This window comes from Euleptes europaea, chromosome 11, assembly GCF_029931775.1.
Source record: "Euleptes europaea isolate rEulEur1 chromosome 11, rEulEur1.hap1, whole genome shotgun sequence".
Taxonomy (NCBI): Eukaryota; Metazoa; Chordata; class Lepidosauria; order Squamata; family Sphaerodactylidae; genus Euleptes; species Euleptes europaea.
In genome coordinates this window covers 62,383,479-62,392,658 of record NC_079322.1, presented here as the reverse complement: position 1 = coordinate 62,392,658, position 9,180 = coordinate 62,383,479, and the positions used below count along the sequence as shown (strand labels likewise).

General features: G+C 46.2%; 1 protein-coding gene across 1 annotated transcript in view; it reads left to right on the top strand.

The window, feature by feature from the left end:
• The first annotated feature begins 538 nt into the window (after positions 1-538).
• Positions 539-9,180, top strand: part of ITGB1 (integrin subunit beta 1) — a 47,582-nt gene continuing 38,940 nt past the window's right edge. The window contains exon 1 of the mRNA XM_056857233.1: positions 539-544. The gene's annotated coding sequence lies outside the window, so the exon portion shown is untranslated. The remainder of the gene's footprint in view (positions 545-9,180) is intronic.

Genomic DNA, 9,180 nt, shown 5'->3' with positions numbered 1-9,180 from the left:
ATTTATCTTTCCAATCCCTTCGTGGCGCGCTAGGTGGTTAGCGGAGCACCCGGTGCTCCAAGGTGCTCCTCGGAGCACCCAGTGCTCCTCGGAGCACCCAGACAAAGAGGGCTCCCCCAGGCAACCTCCGGGCCCCAGCTCGCCCTCACACGGAGAGGAAAGCGAGGCCGCTCCCCTGCGCGCCCCGAGGGCCCGACTCCCCGCCTTCCACGCTCCGCCCAGGCTGACGGCAGCCAAGAGGAATGCGCTTCCGGAGGCGCTGAGGGAGCGGCGGCGGCGCTTGCCGGGCCCGGCCCTTCCCTTGGGCCTGCGGATGGTGCGGCGGGGAGGAGCGGCCCTGCGAGGCGGGGGAGAAGGGGCGGCCCTCCGCTCCGCCGAGGCGTCGACGCCGAGCCAGGCCCGGGCCCAGCCCTCCTCGCCACGAGAGAAGACCGCGCTGAGGAGAGGCCGCGGCCTCCTGAGGAGAACTTCGCCGAGCCCTTGAGGGAGGCGGCGTGGGGCGAGGGGGGGGGGCCTTCGTAACAGAGCCGCGGCCATGGCACAGGTACGGGGGAGGGGTCCGCCCTGGGCTGCCCGTCGGCCCCCCTCCCCACCCGGGTCTCCTACCTCCGCGTCGGGTGTGTAAACGCGGTCCCGGGGTGGGGTGGGAGGCGGAGAAGGGCGCTTTGGGCGACCTTTTCGAAACGCTTAACGGCGGAAGCTTTCCTTATAAGGGTGTGTTCGTGGGGAGAGTTGGGGGGGGGTTGAAGTTGTCCTCGTGGAGGAGAACGGCAGCGGCTGAAAACAACCCACCCCCCCACCACCCAAATTTGAAACAAAACCGTTTTTGCGGGAGATCTTCCCTCCTCCCCTCGGTCTCCTAGCTGGCAAAGGTTTTTTTTAAAATAATATTTTTTTTTAATTTTTCTTCATTTAATATATCCATAAAGACAATATAATAATAATAGTAAAGAGAAAGACCAATAGTATTTCTGATTTAACCATCAAATGACTTCCCCCTCTCCCTCTCCCGTCTAATATTGTGTAATCTTTCGCTAACGGAACTAATCCCGATATTATTTTAATTAATCGATTCTTGTCGTAAATACAAAAATGTGAATAAGGGATTAGATCCACGAGTATCCTTTAAATGGTCCCGTTAAAAAATAATTTTCACAGTACGTTCTCCAAGCCTCCCATTCCCCCCAAAATTGTTCATTATCATTCTGGTGTATCAAAGCTGTAAGCTTCGCCATCTCGGTCAGTTCCAGCATCTTTTTTTAATCCAGCCTTTTTTGTCTGGTATCTCAACTGTCTTCCATTTAGCTGCATATATCAATCGAGCCGCCGTGGTGGCACCTAGCTGGCAAAGTTGACGTGCAGGGATGAAATTGGAATAGGACGCGAGAAGAGCGATGGCCCTTGAGTAATGCGTTTGGGGAGAGTCCAAGGGGTGGCGGAGCTGGGTGAGCACAAGGGCTCCTGCTGCTGCCACGCCTGGCCAGATGAGCCCGGGTGGGCTGGGGGATGGATGTTCAGGCCTACTGGATGGGATGTTTCATGGCTTCCTACTTTCTTGGTGGGAAGGGAGGAAGGCAGGCATCCCCCCCCCCCAACACACACACACACAAAGTCATCTCTAGGAAAGGGCGAAAACGCATGGGAGGTTTTGCCTTGGGTTTGCCGCTCTCTGCCTGCACATTTCCCCCAGCCAAATGCTCAAAACTCAAAAATAAGCCCTGAGACAGAGTTCTGAGAATTCAGGTGGGGAAAATGTGCATCAAGAGAGCGGCAAATCCAAGGCAAAACCTCCCATGCGTTTTCACATGGGACTTTCATTTAAAACACGATATTAATCTGCAGAGATTGATGGTTCATTGTCTGTGATTCTTGAGGTTGTGCTAGTCTGGTGTGGGGGTGACAGAAGGAGTGAGCCGCCCTTCTCTGTTAACATTCCCCTCCAGCAAAAGAAGAATGGGAAAACCAAGTGTACTAGTAAGGAGAAAAGCAGCAGGAAATAGCAGCTGTGTCACTTCTAGAAAGGCTGTTACCATTATTCAGTGTGGGGCTTGTGTGTTTGCAAGGAAGTTTTGTGAACTTCAGTGGAACTTATTTCCAACTGTGTATAGTGACTGTTGTTTAATATCAGGGAGCCTAATCTTAAAAGCTGTTTCCATTGAGTTTCACGGATTTTGCTTCATATGAATATGTTCTGGATCACAAACATAGCCTAATCATATTTATGCTTGCTTGAAGTAAGGTTAGTTGCTTTTTCCTGTTGTTGTAGCGGTAGGAGATGCATTTGTGTTTTCGCTCTTTTACTGGGTTTCATTTCCATGACACCTTCTGTGGTCATGGTTTCTCTTTACTTGCATATGTGTTTTTGATACAATTAATTGCAGTTTGCATTAGTATGAGGGCCATGTATGCTGCCTTTGCATGTACTGTAACATGACCATATAGGGTCTTTGGTTGCATACTATTTTTCTTCTTTCTCACCTTCTGGCTCCCTCTCAATCTGAGCAACACTTAATCATTGTTATGTGATTTCTTTGTCACCTTAAGTTACTCACTGTATCTGTATGTTTATAGCAATAGTACAAAAACCTTTCTTGGATCTCAGGTGTATTTTACCCTCAGAACAACTCTGAAGTAGGTTAGGCTGAGAAATGGTGAGTCAACCATGGCCATGCAAGGAGCTTTGTGACTAAACCAGGATTTGAGCAGGGATTCCCAACACTATGGCTTCTGAATCAGTGGTGGGTCAGAATGGATGGTTGGGCAAGTCCCTATAGACCTGCCATTTTCTGCTGCTTTTTAGATGGGCTTGCTGCTAGTGTGCATGTGTACAAAGCAAGGTTACGATGCCCCCTGGTTATTTTTGCATTCATGCTGAGAGGAAGAGCAGTAGAGCAAGACAAAATCACTGGCGAAGAGAATTCCTTTTTAGAATAGGCAGGTCAAGGGACTTTGGCTCCTCCTTTTTCTGTCACGTGACTAGGTCACATGATCGATGACTTCCATGTGCTGCCACTTGAGGATTAAAGTTGGACCCTGGGTCTGGGTAGATTTGAAAACCACAGAGCTGCACCATTCTGTTATTGTTCCTTGTGAATTAGTGATCCAAACTTCATTCTTGATATATCCAGCTTTCCACCATTTGGTGTTAAACTTATTAATGTCGGAATCCTCTGGTGCTTATCCCCAAGCAAGTATGTGCAGAATTTGGTGATTGACTTCTGAGTAATGCTGAAATTTAGAACAGCAGCTTCTATCCTCTTAGACATAAGTAGTTGACTGTAGTACCCCTTACCCACTGCTGCATCGTTCCTACTCCTTGTCTTGTGAGTGTGTAAAGTGCCGTCAAGTCGCAGCCGATTTATAGCGACCCCTTTTGGGGTTTTCATGGCAAGAGACTAACAGAGGTGGTTTGCCAGTGCCTTCCTCTGCTCAGCAACCCTGGTATTCCTTGGTGGTCTCCCAGGGTCATTTAGTCCAACCCCCTGCACAATGCAGGAAATTAACAACTACCTCCCCCCACATCCCCAGTGACCCCAACCCGCCACCCGCCATGCAGGATCCCACAATCAAAGCACTCCCGACAGATGGCCATCCAGCCTCTGCTTAAAGACCTCCAAAGAAGGGGACTCCACCACCCTCCAGGTGGTGGTTGGAGACTTGGCAATCCTTAGCCTCTCCCCCCCCCCCACCAGGAGATCTACACCTGGTATGGCCCCTGAATGATGTTATAAATGGGCAAATGGCCCTTGGCCGGAAAAAGGTTACTCACCCCTGATGTGGTGGATAGCGGAAAGTGCTGTCAAGTTGCAGCTGATTTATGGCAGCCCTGTAGGTTTTTCAATGCAATAGACGTTCAGAGGTAGTTTGCCATTGCCTGCCTCTGTATTGCAACCCTGAACTCCCTTGGTGGTCTCCCATCCAAATACAAACCAGGGCCGGCCCTGTTTAGCTTCTGAGATCAGGTTAGTCAGGTCAGGGCGTTTGCTCTCAGGTTACCACTTCCTATGAACACAATGTTAAAATACCCATGTAAAAGAGAAGCAAAATAGCCACAGAAAGAGTCCTTTTCAGACATTACAAACACACATACTGGGAATCCACCAATAGAAGCCTGCACTGCTTTCAGTGTTCCCAGTGTGTATGGTGTACCAAAGCAGTTAAGGTAGCCCCTTTGCAAGCACCGGGTCATTACTGACCCATGGGGTGATGTCACATCCTGACATTTACTAGGCAGACTATGTTTACAGGGTGGTTTGCCATTGCCTTCCCCAGCAAGCTGAGTACTCATTTTACCAACCTCGGAAGGATGGAAGACTGAGTCAACCTTGAGCCCGCTACCTGAAACAAACTTCCGTCGGGATCGAACTCAGGTCGTAAGCGGAGTTTTTGACTGCAGTACTGCAGCATACCACTCTGCGCCATGGTATATGCAGTAGGCATATAAAAAATCTCTGTGTTGTCCAGTTCACATGAAAGGTGACCATGTGGATGAGGAGCATCATACGTTGCATGTGTTCCCATTGGTGGACTCCTTGTGCGTGTGTTTCTGTTATAGAAATTGGGTGGGAATTATGGGGGAAATTATTTATTTTATGAAAATAAATTTTTACTTAGGATCTGATAATATTGAATTAGATCCAGTGACGGAACACTTTGACTTGTTCTTTGGTGTAGAAATAGTGTGTATTTTTTTCTTTTTCTGGTGTTTATCTTAGTTTGCACTAACTCTGAATACAGTTGTATGGATTAAAGCTGTAACCTCTGTGTGTAAGGGTGAATAGTTGACTGTTCTTTCATACTGTTTAAGTAAATTCAAAGATGCTTGACCTTGAACATGTTAAAAAAAACCGCTTCCTGATACAGGCGGAAGCCATAAGCATCCACCCTACTTATGATAGACTAGATGACTCATTCTTGCATCTCAAAAAAAAGTAAGGAAATGATTAAGCAGACTTCTCCAAGACAGCATTCAGTGATTAAGAATGAGCAGTCAGCAATAAGATCATTAAAGGACAAGTTAAACATTTTGAATTTTAATATAACAAAATGGACTAAGCCCTGTGAAGCCCTTAATGGTTTGGGACCAATATACCTGAAGGACTGCCTAGGCCAGTCATGTCCAAAGTCCGGCCCGGGGGCCAATTGCGGCCCCTGGGCTGGTTTAATACGGCCCCCCAGTCTGTTTTGCAGAGAGAGAAAAGGGGGTTTCGTGGGGGCTGCTCCTGTGCTTTGCATCCCCAACTGAGGGGGCGACGCTTGGGCGGAGGGTCGCCTCGATTTGCTGTCTCAGCCCCACCTCCCGGAATGAAGGCCAGCGAGTCTGAAACCCTAGAGAGGCCACTTCCTTATTACCCAGATCCCGCGCATGGGGAGGCGGCCTTTGTTGTTCTGACGCGTGGAAAAGCAGCAGCAGCTCCTCCCGAGTGAGTCAAGGGGGATCCTGAGGATGGGTTGGGGGGGACTTGAGGGTGGGAAAGGTGGCGGGGGGGGGAAGGGAAATGCAAAGGAGGTCAGAGGCTGGCCCCAATCTGGGAGAGGAAAGACACCCCCCCACACACAAACACTGAAAAGCCTGGGAGTGGGGGGGCTGCTCCGTCTGGCTCTCCTCTTTCCTCTTTCCTCTCTGCAGAAGGCTGGGGTGGGGGTGATGCAGCCCCTTCCCTGCAATGCAGAGGTCTCGCGAGGGATCCAGAATTGCAGGGTGGGTGGGATGGAGGAGGGGAGAGACTGGATTTGTCTTGGGTGGGGGGATTGTGAGTCAAGGAAAAGCAGGGGGGAGAGGGGGCTGGATTTGGGGGCAGGGAGTGTTTGGAGTTAGACCCCCCAGCAGGTTCTCTCCAAGGCAAGTGGCTGCTTCGAAAGAAGGGATGGGGTGGGGGAAATAAATGACTCCTGGCATGTATCGTGTTTGGAAACGAGGTGTGTTCAAACAGGGCCGAGTCTGCAGAGGACACCAGTAGGTCAAAGCTCCGAGCAGAGAGCAAAGAGGTCAGAAGGAAAGAAGAAGAGAAGAGTTGGTTTTTATATGCCCACTTTCTCTACCACTTAAGGGTGGCTTACAATCGCCCTCCCCTTCCTCTCCCCACAACAGATACCCTGTGAGGTAGGTAAGGCTGAGAGAGCTGTGACTAGCCCAAGGTCACCCAGCTGGCTTCGTGTGTAGGAGCGGGAGAAACAAATCCAGCTCACCAGATTAACCTCCACCACTCGTGTGGAGGAGTGGGGGAATCAGACCCCGTTCTCCAGATCAGACTCCACCGCTCTTAACCACTACACCACGCTGGCTCTCATGGGGAGAAAAACTCCACATTCCTCCCTGCACGGGAGATGTCAGAGTGTTTGAATCTTGGACTCCATGAGAATGAAAACCAGTTTATTTCCTGGCTCAGATGAGGAAAGGACAGAATACCCCCGGCATGGTTAAAGGGAGAGAGTCGACAGTCCCAGAGAGGCACATGGTGGGGGGGAGGAAGAGTTCCTGCTCCCTCCCTACAGAAGGAAGGTTGGAGATTTAGAAGCTGGGGGGTGTCCGGTGAGCTGAAAGGGGCTTTAGGGAAAGTAAGGAATGTAGCCATGGTTTTTGTGGTGCAGTCTGTGGTTATGGGCATAATAAGTATGCCATTTGCAATGAACTTTGCATAAAATAGTTAATTTGCATTTAATTAATTTAAGAATGCCAGGCAAAATGGTCAGCCCTCACGCATGTTCACTTCATCAAATCTGGCTCTCTTTGAAAAAAGTTTGGACACCCCTGGCCTAGGCCTTTGTGAACTTACCCGACAACTGTAATCATCTTCTGAGGCCCAGCTTTGGGTTCCCCTACCTTTGGAGTTCAGGCAGGTGGCATCTTGAGACAGGGCCTTCTCGATCATGATACCAAAACTCTGGAGCTCTCTCCCCAGGCAGACTTATTTGTCTCCTTCAGTGGCCTTCTGCCCACGGGTGAAGACTGTTTTTTGTTTCATTTGGCATTCCCTCAGTGATCCCTCCTTCCTGCCCTATATTTTCATTTTTTTATGTTGTTGTATGTATGTGTTAGACCTGGTTTTAATTGTCTTAATATGTGTGTTTTGCTGGTTTTAATGGTTTGTAAGATGTTATTTTAATATGCATGTTTTTAATTTGATAGCCACTTTGGTGGCCCTTACGAGGACAGAAGCGAATATAAATTTTGTAAAATAAATCAAACATAAAGTAATGAGTCTGAAGTCAGTCTTTTCATGAAAAGTATTTTTTCCCTTTACTTTGCTGCATTTTGAATGGGCACATTGTGACATCTTTGTGCTGATCTGCTCTAGAGAGAGATCTTATCTAAGGGATTTTACCTTTTCCTGTGAAAGTTCCTGAATAGGTTGATTGCTTTACAGTACTACTATAAATCATTTATTTTGTTTAAAGTATATGTACCCAGGCTTAAAGTTTTTTAAAAATATATATTTATTTATTTTATGGAACACAAAAACAAAATAAAAGACATATAGAATACATTATAATACTTATATCTAGATTAATAAAACATAACATTAAACAAAACTAGTTTTTACTGGGAGGGCGTTAAATTTACTACCGTCATTCCGTCTTCTCTATGATCTATTAATATAACAATCTTATCATAAGTCTTATTGCTTTTTACTAATAGATTATTATTTACTATTATTCACTAATAGATTATTATTATTATTTCTTTTGCTCATTCTATCTCATAATATGACATAGTTGCTTTAAACTAACATAAGACTAGTCATTCTTAATTCAAGCTGATTAACATGTAATCGTATATAATTTTTTTATGATTTACGCAACATATGCATATTATAGTTTCCAGTTTTTCTTGAACTCTTCACTGGGTCTTTTGATTGACATAATTAGTCAGCTTCACCATCACTGCATACTCTGCTAGTTTAAAAGCTTAAAGTTTTGTTAATGGTTTCTCTGCAAAAGTTTTCAACCCTTGGACTGCATTTTAAGCCTCGGCAAAGCTACCAGTGCCACAGGAGCTACAGTCCCTTGTGAGGAGAACTGGCCCTGTGTGCCAAGCAAACTGGCCTGACATGGCACTGTTTGGCATGCATGCTTTGCACGCTGTACATCAAGGTACCCCATTGTCTTCTGATGAATGTAACAACCAAGAAGCTTGTAGCACCTTGTCAGATATTTGTTCGAGCATGGTCTGTGATTAGCTAACCATTTCTAAAGATAGGCAGTTCAGTTTCTGTTCTAGAAAGAAAAGCTTTTCTCATTGTATGAATTACTACAAGCAGATAGTCTTGGTGCTTGGCATTCCTATGTGCTTCAAGATTGCAATATGCAATAAGTCTTTATTCAAGTTTTATGTAAAACCTCTCTTGGACCAAATTGAAAAATTAAACTTTTATGTTTAAACTACTGGTTTCTTCTGCTACAAACGAAGCTGGGCATGTGAATTGATATACTTACACTACAGTGCAGTCCTGTCTAAGTCCTCTGGAGTAACTATGTACATGATTGGTTAAGTGGTGTAGTGGTTAAGAGCGTTGGTTTGGAGCAGTGGACTCTGATCTGGAGAACCGGGTTTGATCCCCACTCCTCCACATGAGCGGAGGATGCTAATCTGGTGAACTGGATTTGTTTCCCAACTCCTACACATGAGCTAGCTGGGTGACCATGGGCTAGTCACAGCTCTCTCAGCCCCACCTACCTCACAGGGTGTCTGTTGTGGAAAGGGGAAGGTGATTGTAAGCCGGTCTGATTCTGCCTTAAGTGGTAGAGAAAGTCGGCATATAAAAACCAACTCTTCTTCATTTTCTACTGTGAAGTTGTACAGCAATTCAAAAAGTATGTGATTATGTTAGGTTTGTTATAAGGCTAGCAAAAAACAGCTGGCTGCCATTTGCACCTCTTGTATCTGTCACAGCTCTACCGTTCCTCCTTTGGAAGTGGATTGTGATCAGGGTGGATAAAAATCAATGATTTAAAAAAAATAAATTGGTTTTTTTAAATAAAATGCTTTTTGAAGAAAAATCTATTTAAGATATATTATAGTCCAAAGGTTATTCATCATGAAATAACGATTATTTTGTAATTATGTAGCATGTGGCTGTATATGGATGCAATGTTTACATTTTTTTCTTAAATGAATTCCGTTAATCCATACACAAATGTCATGCTCTTCCAGAGGTTTCTGTAAGATTATTTTGGACA